General features: G+C 36.4%; 1 protein-coding gene across 1 annotated transcript in view; it reads left to right on the forward strand.

Annotated features, from left to right (window-relative positions):
• The window catches only part of BRIP1 (BRCA1 interacting DNA helicase 1), a 214,309-nt gene extending 201,025 nt beyond the window's left edge, over positions 1-13,284 (forward strand). Inside the window, 1 exon segment of the mRNA XM_072940258.1 lies at positions 13,077-13,284. The gene's annotated coding sequence lies outside the window, so the exon portion shown is untranslated.
• Positions 13,285-15,828: the final 2,544 nt, after the last annotated feature.

The raw sequence follows: 15,828 nt of genomic DNA on the forward strand, positions 1-15,828 counted from the left end.
TCTTTGTGGAATCACAGTGGTGACATCATTCACAACTGGCAGAACGTAGTAAAGTGTTTAACTTTCATTCCACAAGGTGGTGTGTTTTATGTATAAACTATTTGAGGTCATGTTTTCATTCTGCATCTAATGATGTGCTTTCTTATTTTTGCCTTGTTAGTACATCACTTAGCATCCTGCCTCTGGGGCTAACAAATTGCCTGATGCCAATGCAGATACATGTACTTGTTCCCAAATTGATAACATATGCCAAGATTTTCTGTATTGCCCTCAATAAACACACTTCTGGGGGTATTGTTGACCCTGATCTCAATGAGAAATCCAAATGTGTTCCATCTTTGCAAGAAGTTCAGCTTCCCTGTGCTTTTCCCCCGGTGTTATGGCTTTTAAAATGAAATTTAATTTAGAGAAATAATATGATCCTTTACTTAGAAATATTATTTGCATATGGTATAGACTGAATAAGGTTTGTGAAATAATAATAGAAGTTGTTTAAAACAAAAGTCAAAGAATTGTTGGCAATAAAATTTGCCAACTTTAACCTAAGAATCTATTTAGAGCCTTCCAAACACCTTCCTGTCTTCCATAATGACTTCTTCAACCAAATCCCCTCTCAAATACTTGCTCTCAAATGAGTCTAAGATTAGTTTCAAGGAGTCCAGGTTAAGGGTGTTTGATTTATGGTTCCTTACGTTCACCTCCTAGATCTTTTGTTTCAGATGCATTTATAACTGAACATCAGTGAGTTAACGTACAGATTTACTCATAAACTCAGTATATATTTGGAGTACATTTGCCATTCATTCATTCATTCTCTCACTCATTTGTCAAATATTTATTAAGTGCCTTCCCTGTCCCAGGCATTGTGTGTTACGCACTGAGGATGCAAAACAAAATGAACTCTCTCTTAACAGTAACATTATAGTAATATAACATTTAACCTAACATTCAGCAAGATAAATGAGATAGCCTTTTATTTTAATAAAATCTCTAAGATTTTTCTCTATTTTTTCATTACTGATTTGAAATTATTATTTCATTTATTTTCTGCTTTTCTGTCTTCAATATAATTTAAACTAAGAGTTATTTACGGTTTCAACCCCACAACTTGCCAGGAAAAAAAAAAAAGACCAGTAAATGCATTTAAACATGAGTTTTTTAGTGGTTCCTAATTGTTACTCCACTTTAACTTTTGGTTTAAAATAGTTTTAGAATCTCATTGTATGCTTGGGTCCTAGAGTTCTAGAAGAATGGAGGGAAATGGTCTCTGCCGCAGGTCTGTGGGGATTGGAACTTAAATGTTATTTATTTAGAGAGGATTATAATAGGTATGAGCTCAGAGATCAGGAGATAGTACATACTACAAAGCAAATATAATTATTAATGGGACACACAATAGAAGGTTTAGCTGAGTATACAGCAGAAATGAGTAGTCACTTTCCGCCCTGGGAGGGGCTGATGCTCTTCTTAAAGAGTGTCCTGGTTCAAAAGTAAAGCAAAGCTGGTGATCAAATGCTTTCCTAACTAGAGATTAGCTCAGGTGTTTACCTTTGACAGTCTTTCTACTCAGGGCACAAAAAAATGGCGTGTTAAAATGAAAAAACATTCTGTATCCTGAGAGAAGACGATACTGTTAAATGGTAAGATAATTCTTATTCAAACTAAAAATGTCTCTTTTTCTTTCACTCCAACTGAGTCATCAGAATGTTCAGTATTATGCTTAAGCCAATAAAAGGAAGAAAGAATAAAATATTCAGAAGTTAAACATGTCCATACTTACACAGTTTCAAGTTAGAAATGGTTGGTTAATTATCTTATTAAAATGCTATCCATTGCAATATTTAGTGCTTTATATTTCTAAAGAGCTGCACAGATATTAACAAGTTGATTCCATAACACTCTGTAAAGCCTGTTAGTGTTCTCACTGAGAATTCTGAGGCAAAGAGAAAGAGCTCACTTCAATGAGTGTACTTTGGGTTGAGGGGACACCCTTAAAATTAGCCCTGCTTTGGAAGTAAGATGTGCCCTTCTGGAACAATTAGGGACTCTTCAAGACTGGACATGATTCTGTACCAAAACAGATAATAAATGCTATAGATCAGAGCAGAGAAGTGGAAAACCAGATCTATAGTTAATCTGAGAGCAAAGAGCTATTTTGCTCCTTTAGACGAACAGGAGGAGTTAATGTACCATGATGTTGTCTTCTACTCTACCTACCTTGGTAGTGACTTTGAGACTAGGGAAGGTAATTGCCTTTCCTCAACTAACTCTGAACACATAGGGAACATACTACCCTTGCATCGAAGGCAGTTACTTTAGCATCTAAGATGGGTGCAGCCCTGCTTGTCAGATTTTGTTTGTCAAAACAGGAGACAATAAAAATGAGCCATTCCCCAGGAACAGATCTTCCAAATTAGAAAAGTGATCAGAACTGCAGTTTTCTACATGAGCTCCCCCAACCCACTGCCTTCTTTTTTAAAAAAAAAAAATAAATTAACTCATCATGAGATTTCCAAATGCATTCTTTTAACATATGGTAAGAGTGTAAACATACTGGATTTATTTCAGGGAAAGAAGTAACCTGATTGATTCAAACAGTACCTAAGAATTTATTCAGTAATGTCAAAAGTCACAACTTCTTTTTATCACTTTGGCTTCACAAAATTGTATCGGGGAAGATATATGCTTGAGTGTGATTGCTCCCAGACATACATTTTTTTCCCCTCCATCGAGGATCTGAAATAATACTAAAAAGCCAACTTGTATTTGTGTGGGTTTGAGTGGCACTCATCCAGAACGATTTCCCTCTGAATGTTATGCCAAACCTGTGAAACAGTAAGGACATATCCTGACACCAGTAATTTTCTCTCTGGCATCTAAAATGCAGATCCTTCGGTTGATGTAACTGTTCTCCAAACTGAACTGTCTTCTATTGCTTTCATGAGGTGAGGGTAGGAGTGCTGAGCGGGCAAATACGGGGGCGAACAAGTGAAAAACTAAAAGAATGTGAGAAATTGCTTGGTAATGGAAGAGTTCGAATAGCTGAGATAATGAGCAATGTGAAATTCAAAATAGTAGTTGAGGGCAGAGGAAGTATACACTGCAATGAAGTCAGATTCTGCCAAGGATTAAGTCTTCATTCCTTTTCACTAGGAAGAGTCCCACCCATGCACACATGTCACCAGGCTAACAGGCAGCAGGAGACACTGTTGCACTGTTTTCGTCCCAACGTGAGAGGCCTGAGGATGAAATCAGACATCATCCGCTTGTGAATGTGGGGAAAAGAACCCATTTTTACTGCAAGGATTTAATGTGATGTTGATGGTAAGTGACGTGATCACTGAAAACAGATGCCATCTGGAGTCTCGCTGATTGATGTGCGAACCTCTGACAGCAGAAACCCACGTTGTCAGTTTGCCTTCATGGCTGTCTTATTGAGAGCTAGCTGGGAAAAGATCCTCTTCATTTTAAATGTTGGGAATATGAATCACGCCGACAGAGAAATAAAAGCTTCTTCTATCTGGCCTTATTATTCCAAAGTGTAAACAACAGGGGGAGTTTTTCTAAAGGTGAGACTCAGGAATTTTGAAATCCCCTTTCACAAATTCTCTTCTTTAAATGAAGAACATTTTCACGCAGTAGCTCATGAGGAGCTGCTTTCTTGTTTAAAGCAGTGTTTTATTATCCTTTCAGACAGCTGCTGTTAGCTTTAAAGTGTTTGCTATTCTTCCAGCTCTATGTGTGACAACTTTGGTTAACCTGGGGTTTTGTGAAATGAGGAATTACAGCCCCTCGTGCTTTGGTGTGAGTTTGGATGCTGCCGTAGTACAAAGAGAAAACAGGGCTTTGCCATGTGCAGCAAAGGAGGGACTGACTTGAATTAGGAGACCTCTCAGGAGGCAGCCAGGGGAGCCTCTCCGCCCGAACCAAGTTGGGGAGACGTGTGCAGTCTGATCAAGCGAGTCAAAAGAATGAAGTATTTATAAGCTCTAGAGTGAATGGTATTCTTTAGAATCTCAAAGATCTATATATTATGATAGATACTAGCCGTACGTGATTCTGTGAAGAAAAGCGCTTGGCAACAACATGAGAGATGATGGCATCGGATAATGTGATGTAGCGGAAAGGCATCTGAACCCAAAGCCTATAAATACTTCATTCCAAAGGTAGATTCTATTTTCTGAACTGGTCTTTGATTGGCTGGCTCGTTTTATGTTTGTCTTAATAATAACATCTATTAAAGATTTTCTACTGTAAAAGCAATACATACTTTTTTTTCATTTAAAAATTGGATAATGTCAGCAAAACCACCCATATTTTTACTACCCAAAGGCAACCAATATATTTTTCTATGATAGGTTTTTGTATTTTAAAATATATACCATATTTAAAATTTTGTATTCTGCTTTTAAAACCCACTATATCACAAAATAATTTTGTATTAAATTCTTCTAAATTTTCTCTTATTAGCTACAGTGATGATTATCAAATGAATATACTATCACATTCTTAATCTTTCAGTGGAAAGATTGGTGTTTACCACTTCTTCTCATGATAAGTAATGCTGCAACAAACATTTCTCTGCAAAGCTGTGTCTCTGGATCTTGGTTGATATTTATATAATTGGTTTCCAGATACAGAATTACTAGTTCCAACTATAAAACAAATTTTTAAGGCTTTTGATGGACACTGTGAAATTGTTTTCTAGAACGATTGTTTCCAATTACACTCTATGTAGCAGAGTGTGATAGTATTCATCTTCATGGTTCATTCAAATGACTGATATTGTGAACTCTCTTGGGATTTCATGAGACACAGCAGAATTTGGAAAGAGAGGTGATTGCTGTTTGATCCTCTCCTTGACCCCCTTACTCTCACCACGTACAATTTTTCCATCATGAGATGAATTACAAAGTATCTCACAAAACTGTTATATGAAAAGACAGTAAAAATAAATGGAAACTAGCTCATAATTTAAAACACTTAGACACCTGCTATGCATGAGATTATTCTACATGCAATTCTTTTTAAAGAAAAAGAGACAACATACCAGAGAACACCTAACAAATTTTAGTTTTCCAAAGATAATAGTAGTTTAGGGAAGGAGACAATGAGAATCTTTGGTTAAGAGACCCATTCCCTGTTTTACTCTTCGACTAACAGGGGATTTAACCAAATTATCTCTAAAGTGCTTTCTGACTCTAAGATTCTTTGATGCTATCAAAACCATTTTTTTCCAGAAAAGAATGACACTTCTATCTACTCCTCCTTCCAAAGTCCAAATGGAGCATGCCTGCAATATTTATTTCCAAAAACTTTCAGTGAGTTCAAATCTATATGTCTGTACTGGGGTAACTTTCATGTTTCTATCCAAATTTACTTTAAAGAAATATCATGATGAGAGCTTAACCTTTGCTTGATCCTTTTGTCAGTTAAACAAAAACAGATGAAAGTTATAACAGAGAATCCTTTAAAAATGTAAGTATACTGCAGAATGTGCCAAATTGTGCTCTAAGCTTTGTAGTGTAGTGGCCACTGATTTCAATGGGAACTTCACACGGGTCTCTCAGGTTAGAATTTGGGAGTCACAATTACAGCACAGAAGATATCCTATCTTAACAGATAATGTCACCTTATCTGGGCAGCAGTGAACACTTATTTTGTTGGTTTCACTTGCATATAACACTTTTAAATATGATGCTAACAAGGAGAAGATCAGAGATTATTTCCTAGCAGGATTTTCTTACAGAACATTGAGTTAATTTTTAAAAAATATAACATTGTAAAATGACTATAACTCAATAAAAAAAGTTAAAAAAATAAAAATATAACAGCTTTCTTGAAATTTAATGCCCATATCATAAAATTCACCCTTTAAGTTGTATACTTCAGTGGTTTTCAGTACATTCACAGAGTCGTAAAACCATCACCATAGATGTATTTTAAAAACAAAATGAAAGTGTGTAGACAGTACACCAATTGCTTGCTCCTGTTTATTAGGTATAGTATTATGTAAACATTTTTTTTTCCATTCAAGACTTGGTTCCGTTGTAAGAATTTAAACTATTCAGAGTTGATGAAATAATTGCTGTGTTATGGGCACATTTTCAGTTTAATTTGAAATCCACCATCTACTAAATCCCACTTGAAAATCTTTTGTTTACATAATATAGAAAAATTAAAAGTATGTGTGTTTGATGATTTTGCAGTACAGTGAAAGGTAAATCAAAGGCTGAGAGGAATTCATGTTTTTCTGAATTTATTTTCAATAATTAGGGTCATTTAAAATTGTTTCTTCCCTTTGTTGACTTAGAATTCTAATGGGATGATCGAGCCCAGAGGAAAAGACATCTGAAGGTGATCGAGGAATAATGTTGTCTTTTCTCTTCAAGACACGAACAAAACAGAAACAAAAACAAAACAGAAAAAATGAGTAAAACCCTGTTACCCTGCTTATGTTTTGAGAAAGCATAGGTATGGTCCAAAGTGATAAACAGTAATAACAGAATTTTATATTTTTATCCTAAGCATTTCATAAGATTGATTCTGAGTTAACTAGATTTTTCTACTTAAGCCTTTGCAATAAGCTCACTAGTAATCTTTCCTTAACTATTTTATAAACAAGGTAACTTAACTACTGCGTCGAATGGCTTTTTAGTAACTTGTACTAGTGCGGCTATAAAAACATAATACTACCTTTGAAAATTCGGATGCAACCTTTTCTCTTTAACACTCCAATATAAACTTTCCAGTATGGCATTTCATTTTTCTTCCCCAGCCCACCCCTTAGGAATTGAATGGGTTGTCATAAATTATTCTCTCACTGCTAAATGTGGGAAACTGACACCCATTTTACAGATGGAAAGTTTGAAGTAAACCGCTCACGAGGGAGGTGACAAAGAGAAGATCCTTGCTAGGACCTCAGTACAGACTGTAATGATAAGAACCTCTTCTCTAAATGTTCATAAAAATTACTTGAAATGACCTTGATTAAGTCATTTAACCCTTGCATGCCTTATATTTCTCGTCTGCCGACTGAGAGTGAAGAGTGGTCTAGACATGGGGTTGCCTATGATGATCTAAAGTATGATGTCAAGTAATTGTATCTATTTTGTCCCTCAGAAAGGCATTAACAAACTGGTATTTTTAATATGGCTTATAAATTGCTTATGATAACTTTATCCACCTTTGGACAACTAGCTGAACTTTTAATCTAAACTACACTGAAACATTGTAAGGGTGTAAATAAGCTAACTCATTTGATGGTATTTTAGAGAGATTATGAACATTGATTTTTGGTCTTTTGTTTTTAAGTGAGCATTGAGACATATATGAAGCAAAGTTAGCCAGAGGGAAATAAGATGACTCATAATGAGACATAAGAAAAATTCAGAAAAAATGTGGGGCAGTTAGCAGAGATCAAATACTTAGCTAAGAAAAAACAGCCTTGGAAAAGCAATAGAGACTGGAAATAGTGGGCGTGATTTTCATTTTTGTAAAATTGGTTGGTTAGCTCTGGGAACGTTCTGTATTTTATAAATATGATTTATATCTTAGTTGGATGCTACTTACTGAGGCAGCATTGTTCTCTGGGGAAAAAAAAAGGCTGATGCCCTCTGCTGTCATCTTATTTCCTCTGCTTGCTGTCAGAACAGGAGGGAAAGGGCAAAACCCAAGCAAAATGGTCAGGGAGCAGGACCGGGAAATTGTGGTTATCAGCACCCCAGGGGCTGAATCATCCCTCTATGTCTGATCATTTTACAACTTCACTCTAAAGTGAGTTCACATCATCATTAGAGTAACAAACATAATTCTTTAAAAAAGATGTCTTTAGTACTTTCTTTTCTGATAGAAATTATGCTGTGGAATCCAGAAAAACTCATGTGAGATAGAAGTATCTTTTGTATGAGATTTTTCTTGAGGTGAAACTAAAATGGATTCCTTTGGTAATCAGAAGAACCCTCCGTCAAGAATTCTTTTGGAACCAATGAGTCCCTCCCTACTCCACGAAGTGACCAGAAAGATTATTTAAAGTGTGTACTAACCATACAGTCCTAGAATTGTTCCTTTTCGTTATTTTATGAATGCACATGGAAAACTCTGGCTGTAGATGGCAGCATCACACTAACACATCCTTTCTACAGCCTCCCAGGACGAATTTGCAGGAAAGGTGCTAAAAACTCTGGTGCCCGGAAAACTACAGTTCGTACAACTAAAAGTCAGCCACAAATTTTCTTTGTTAAGGGTGAAAATTTCCCCTGACTCTGCGAGCATCCGCCTCTGAATTCACTACATTCAGGTTTATCCTCAAAGTTTTGAGTGCCTTCCTCTAGTTGTGAGGTTTGGGAGACACAGTGCATTGTGTATTTTATGAGAGCTTCTGAAAATACCAATTGTAGGGCCTTTGAAAACCCAGATTTGTCAGCATTTCACATTAATGGGTCTTTTATTTGTTTGTTTTTCTTCCTGATTTATAGACAGCACCCCATTATAGAGGCAATATATCTTCATTTAAATAACTTTCAAGTTATTTATGACTGGCAATGACTTTGAGGCTGGGGTGTTTTACTTTGTTTTATTTTTGTTAACAGGTTCATTCTGGTGCTAGTGATAACAGGAGAGCCTAAAATAAAGTCAGTTTTACAGACTTATCTGGGTGATTGGAATAATCTAGTTAATTGCATGAAAGACTCAAATTTTTCATGACGAGTCCTTTCTCATTTCCATAACTATGTTCTAACTTAAACTTTTAGCAAAAGCAAATAATAAGTAATCAATAAATGATGAAAACTCACTGTATGTCAGATACTCTGTTAGGCTCTTTTACATCGTATTTCACTTAATCCTTGTTACAAACCCATAGTTATTCCTTTTTTGCACATACAGAAGCAAGCGATCCAGTGACTTGCCCAAGATTTCACAGCTAATTGTGGTGGAGCCAGGCTACATCACAGGTTCTTATTCCAAGATCAGTTTCTTCAGAGCCATTCAAGCTGCTTCTCTGAGGAGAGAGAAAGAGTGGTTAAGTAGGACATGAGAGATTTAAAACAGGAAAATGGATATAATTTGTAAGCACTTGGAATGGGTAGGTGGGTGATTTTTGAAACTTGTTTCTCCATTCAATAAATATTTATTAACTGTCTCTTATGTACTAGGCTCACGGTAGGAACTGAGGAAACACTGACATAGTTCACGATACTCAGTTCTTGCCCTTTTGTGTCTCTAGGGAGAAACTAACAAAGAGTGTGGAAACTAACACAGTGTGCTCTATTGTTGCACTTAGTACACTGTAATATGTGGTAATATGGGAACACGGAGAAGGCAAACCTTACCTGGGACAGAGGGGAAGATAGCCTTCTTGAAGGCAGTCATATTTCAACTGAGTCTTACAGGTTAGACCAGCCAGCTGGAAGGGATAGAGGAAGGCATTCCAGAGGGGCAGAACAAACCAAAGACGGCATGGCATACACATCAAATAATATAATCTAACTCTAATACTGAAGTGCAAACTTTAGAAAGTAATTTTGTTGAGTTCAAAGGGAAGGGTCAGGATCACTATTTTCTCATCAACCCTTAGCTATAACCTAAAAACTATTATAATGATGCTAAATCTCAAGGACACTTATATGACAACCTTAACCTTCAAGGATACAGTTAAGTACCTGGGAGAGGACAGAAAATAAGAAAACTGGCTTTTATTGGCTAGCGTTCATGCCATCTCAACCCTTCACATTAACTCTGTGATATTAATATTAATGTGTATGTTTTATAATGACTTAAATATCTTAAGGAACTTGCCCATAGCAAGCTAGGAAATGGTAGAGCCAGAGCTGAGGGTCTGGTGATTTTAAAGCCCTTGTTTTTTTTTTAATGCTTTTGTAGGGAAGGAGAAATACCTTTTCCCCTGCTAACCTAAGATCTTGGCTGGGGCCCTTGTAACAAAAGACAGGTTAACAAGAGAAAGGCATTCAGATTTATTTAATATGAGTTTTATGCAACATGGGAGCCTTCATAAGGAAATGAAGACCCAAGGAAGCAATTAAACCTGAATGATTTTATGGAAGTGTGATGAAGGGTGGAAAGTCGTGGAGAAATGTGATAGGACAGAAAGAGTATAAACCAAGTGCAGCAAACTGGGGGAGACTTAGTAAGGCCTATTTGGTCAGAGTCCTCTCTGTGTCCCTCTGTCTTCAGAGACAAGGATCCTCCTTTCTGCCAGGTGTAGGGGGGTACCTCTCACGTGAGGGTCTTATGACCCATTTCAGGGGGAGGTCAGAAATTTCTTCCTGTGCTTGCTACATCTCAAATTTCTTTAGCTTAAGATATTCAATATGCCAAGGGGTAGCGCGTCCTGAACCCCATCACTTTCTTTCCTCATAGGAGCTAAAAGTTAAGCATTGCAATCTATACACCATGACCTCCTTATGCACTTTATCCATAGGAGAGTTCCTTAAACTCTGACTCAAGTGGTTTACTCTTGTAAATCACAAATCCATTCTCATTGCTCACTCATCATCTCAGACATAGATTAAAAATTAACTTCCTCTCTCCGCCTCAGCCTTACCACCAGCACCACACTGCTTACCACGTAGGTCATTGTCCTGACACAGAACTAGTCACATCCCCTATCCAAGCAAGCACGTGTCCGGCTTTCCAGGTGCCTTCGTGATAAAGTCGAAACTCCTTAGCATAGTATTCAAGGCTATGCACTTAGCCCTGGGTTTGTCTGGCTGTCTTCAACTCATCTTCCAAGACAGTCTTCCTGGGTTAAATGAATACTGCTTCTTTATACTCCCCCACGCTCGTGTTACCTTTATTCGTGCACTTAGCATTCGTTTTACAATTGGCTGTGTACATATATGCCCGTTAAATGTGAGTGTGTTCTTGCTCACCTTAGAGTGTGAACATCATTAGCAGTGCCTCAAAAACTAAAATGTAGACACTCAGAATGTGTATTGAACGAATTAAACTCAGTTATCTGAATTCACAGAGGCATTAAGATAATGAACTAGGAAGGGAGAAACGTGATTACATGTTACCATAAGCATCCTGGTTGTAGGAAAGAATGACAGCTCTCAGCAAGGGGAAGACAGAAAACCACACAAAACATTAATAGCTGAAACTACCAGTCTGGGACCATTTGCTGTGGAACCAAACATCCAGTTTCTTCCAGTATACCGTAAAGTGGCACTGTTACTACACATTACAAGGTAATTGATACTAAGAGTAATGATCCTTGTGAAAGCATTTGCAGTATGTTCTGTACAGTGTGTCTAAGAAAGCATGGGGGCATAAGGATAGACATAGAGATCAATGGAATAGAACTGAGAGTCCAGAAATAAACCCCTGTGTCCATGGTCACCTTAGTTTTGACCAGAGTGCCAAGATACTCAGTGAGAAAAGGATAATCTGTTCCACACATGATGTTGGGACAACTGTATAACCACATGGAGAAGAATGAAGTTGGCTTTCTATCTGACGCCACATGCAGAAATTAACTCCAAACAGATCAAAGATCTAAATGTCAGCATTAAAGTAGTATAATTTTAGGAGAAAACTTAGGTGTTGGTGTTTATGACCTTGAATTTGGCAACGGGTTCTTCGATATGACACCAGAAAAGTGCAGGCAACAAAAGAAAGAGTAGTTAAACTGGGCTTCATCTAAGTTTAAAACTTTTAAAACTTTGTACATCAAAGGATACTATCAAGAAAATGAAAAGACAACCTAAAGAATGGGAGATATTATTTGCAAATCATATATCTGATAAGTATCTAGTATTAGAATATATAAAGAATTCTTACAACTTGACAATGTGTTGAATTGTGTGTTCAATTAAAAAATGGGCAAAGGACTTGAATAGACAATGATCAATCAGCACATGAAAAGACTGCCAACATCACTTGTCATTAGGGCAATGCAAAGCAAAACCACAATGAAATACCACTTTACATTCACTAGGATGGCTATAATTTTTTTTAAAGGGAAACGAAAAAAGAAAATAGTAAGTGTTGGCAAGGATGTACAGAAATTGGAACCCTTAGGCTTTGCCAGTGTGAATATAAAATGGTGCAGCTGCCGTGGAAAGCAGTTTGGTGGTTCCTCAGAAAGTTACAGAATTACCGTATGACCCAGGAATTTTACTCCTAGGTGTAGACCCAAGAATTGAAAACAGACGTTCGTACAAAACCTTGTATACAAATCTTCAAAGCAGCACTATTCACAATCGCTAAAAGGTGAAAATGACCCAGATATCTCACAACTAATGAGTGGATTCAACAAATGTTAACATTTTGCAGTTTTGGCTTTAGTTTTGCTTCTCATGAAATAAGATGTTAACCTACAGGGGCAGTCCCTTTTGTATCCTTCCTTGATCCCATTTCCCTCCATCCTGCCCCCAGAGACAACCACTGTCCTGAACTTGCCACTTATTTTTTTATATTCTTTTACATGCTGAATCCATAAACAATAGGTAGTATTCTTTGATGTGATTTTTAAACTTTATGTAAAAGGTATCACGCCTGTCCAGCTGCATGTTTTTAAATCACTCAACATTTAAAATACGTTATAAAATTTGTTATGTAATTTTAAGACACTAAAAGACTGTCACAAATGTCCCCTAACTTGGTCTCCCTCCCTTGATGTTCCACTGTCTCCAGGGAAGCCCTGTTTAACTATTTCATCAGTTGAAAATTCTAATGAACCAAATTAATATATGACATAAAAGGCAATTCTATAGTCCAAAAATATAATCTATGTTACACATATTTTCTGTTACAACTAAGATTAAACAATTTTAGCTATACAACATAAAGCGTTCAAAGAAAATCATGGTTAAAAAGTTTAGTAAATGGCCAAGAACCTTTGTTTAATTATATTTTAATTTCTGCTGAACTTTGGCCATATATGTAATCCAAGTATTTATCAAAATTAACACTATTGATAAAAGCAAGTACATCAAAATATTCAAATAATTTGGTAACAAAACTATGTAGATAACCATATAAAGTCAAAAGTATGGGCTAGATCATAACCATATTTAATATTTACATATGGCTCTGTATGTTTGTATCTTTAGATCAGAACTTGGAATGGTGTATTCTCAGACCAGCACTTAAGCTTCAGCCATATTTGCTTTGAGAAACTAATTTTATCAAGGGATGAACTTCGGTATTTGATGGTTCTATAGACCCTTCAGGTACCCCTATGCCCCACCTGAGCCTGGCTATTTTTTCATGACTTGTGTACGTGACAAAATAAACCTCTCCTTTGACTCAAGAAAGACATTTATTCTGACCTGGAGTGTGTTGTTAAGTCCCTGATCCTCCCCTCTCCTCTCCCACTCTACCCCTTTTTTGTGCTCATATTGTCAGCTACAAGAACTCAAAGATGGCCAGAGGTTTGGTTCCAATTAGTGCCCTCCAGCACCTGAACCATTAGGTTGGCAATTCATTTATGCATCTTTCTGGCTAACATAATCTCACTCAGTAAAAGCATTTTCGTGGGTGGTATTTTTTTTGTTGTTGATCTTTATGCTTAAATATGGGTTCTTATTTTTCTCTATGAATCATTATATCAACCTAGGTGTGGTTGGTAGGGTAAACACAAAGGAGATAAATGAGCTAAATCTGAACCTGTAGAAACATTCTATTTTTGGTGCTTATAGTAATTAATGACTTGCACATTTGTGATATTTCTTTCTGGCTTCTTTTCACGGTGAGTTTTGAACTGCAAGTTAAAAACAAAAAAGTAAGCGGAGGTAGGCGGGGAGTGCGTCCCACCAAGGGCTCAAGACATCTAAAGCAAAAATTGGCTTTTGAGTAACAAATATGCACATGAAACTCTTAAAAGGAAACAAAGACACCTAATAGTTCTCAGGTAGTATTAGTCACTATAACTATGTAATATCTTCTAAAGTGTACTTCTTTGAACTTTCAGTTGAAATGAAGCCTGTGTTAATTAGCACGCAGCTTCTTGTCTTGGATAGCGACATGGTTCAAAACTAGGTAGAGAAGTCAATTTCAGTGTTAATCCAGGGTGTCTGAAGCGTCTTCCAGCTTTAAAATATACAGCCTTCCAGCGCTGCAGAAAAGTTGGTGTTTGTTAAGGAACTTTTCAGCTTGTTTTTTTGCTTCATTGTCATGGTTGGTTTTCATACAAATAATAGTTCCTAGCAATAATTGTTTCCAGCGAAAAGAAGTTCAAGGCAAATTGAAAATACTTTTGAATGAGCTCAAACAATTCACAGTTTACATAGAATGCAGCTCTCTCTTACTCATAGGTAATATTGTTTGATCATTTTTAACATGTTAGGTACAAGATCAATGATTTCTGCTTGACAATACCTTGCACTTTAAAGTGTATTTCGTGTTTACCTAACATCTGGTTTTAATGTGGTGGAGTCATAATACATAAAAGAGGATATTCACTGGGAACATCCTTTGCGTTACACCCATTAACACAAAAGTTGTAATGTTTTCCAAAATGCCTTCATTTAATTACCAGTTACGCCAGACTTTTCACAAGTTGCATCAATGGTGAGTCACTTCAATTAAAATCCACGAGTGAGTACAATAGCACAAAAGAGAGGCGCAAAAGAAGTTTCAGCCTCTAGACAAAAGTAGAATTTTCAAAAGGTACAAAGAAATAACCTTTTGTCAACTTCTCATCCCATAGAAGAGCTGTAAGAAGAATGCTACAGGGTCTAATATTACGTAAACATTAGTGGAGAACTAGTATTTCAGCAGGTGTGCATGTTGCTGTTTAAACTGACTACCGTAATCCTTTGATCATATTTCTGAAAAGGTTTACTTTCCCAGATATGTTGCAGGTCAACCTTTCTTAAAGGTATAGTTTTCCTTTCTGAAAATTTCTTGATATCATTATTAGCTTTTGTTAAAAAAAACTTTCATAAAAGTAATTTGGAAAGGAATTAATAGCCATTGTGCTTTTAGAATTTCTCCTATTTAGATAAACTTACTAACTTCTTTTCTCAGTCATGCCACTAGCTGAGATGAAGCTTTAATATAGTCAGAATTATGATTTTCTTTGTAAGATCACCCCATATTAGTATAATCATTAAGGTTCACTAATCAAGTATTTACAGTATTCCTACTACATATTTAGGACTGGTGTAGGTACTGTATTCAATAAGTATAAGAAAAGGTTACTGCTTCAAGGAGCTTACAGTCTAATTTAGGGAACAACATTAACATATATTAATATAGCCTGCACAGGATTAAAAATATATATGACACCAAAATAACCACCAGCTAAACTGTCAACAATTAGAAAAGTTGTTTTTTAAAAAAATAGATTTTGTTTAAAAACTATACAATATACATGTTTTAGGGTCTCATCACTGCAAAATGTTTTCACCAGTTTCACTTTGGCCCAAGTTTTGTCAAGATATAGATACAGCCTAAGGACAAACCCTCCATCTCCACTGCTAATACTGTGCAGCAAACCTGCATCATATCTCACCTCCTAGCTAGACTTCCTGCCTCTCTCCAATCTTACCTTCTCCTAAATCTGTCATCCGTGCTGCATCCAGGACGACCTGCCTACAACTTGACGCTTAAAACTTCGGTAGTTCCTCATTGCCAACTAATAAAGCTCAAGTCCTTTATTATGCCTGTGAGACCTCTGGCCCCTCATCGCCCAATCTTGTCTTCTCCTTTTCTCCATCTAAAATTTATGTTCTAATAATACTGCATTTTTAAATTGTTACATGTACACACGTGCTATTTCATACCTTTGGTGTCTTTTTTCCTCATTATATTCCCTTTACCTGGATTGCCATTCCCAAGAATCTTTGCTTGTCTAATTCT

This window comes from Vicugna pacos, chromosome 16 (assembly GCF_048564905.1).
Source record: "Vicugna pacos chromosome 16, VicPac4, whole genome shotgun sequence".
NCBI classification, from domain to species: domain Eukaryota; kingdom Metazoa; phylum Chordata; class Mammalia; order Artiodactyla; family Camelidae; genus Vicugna; species Vicugna pacos.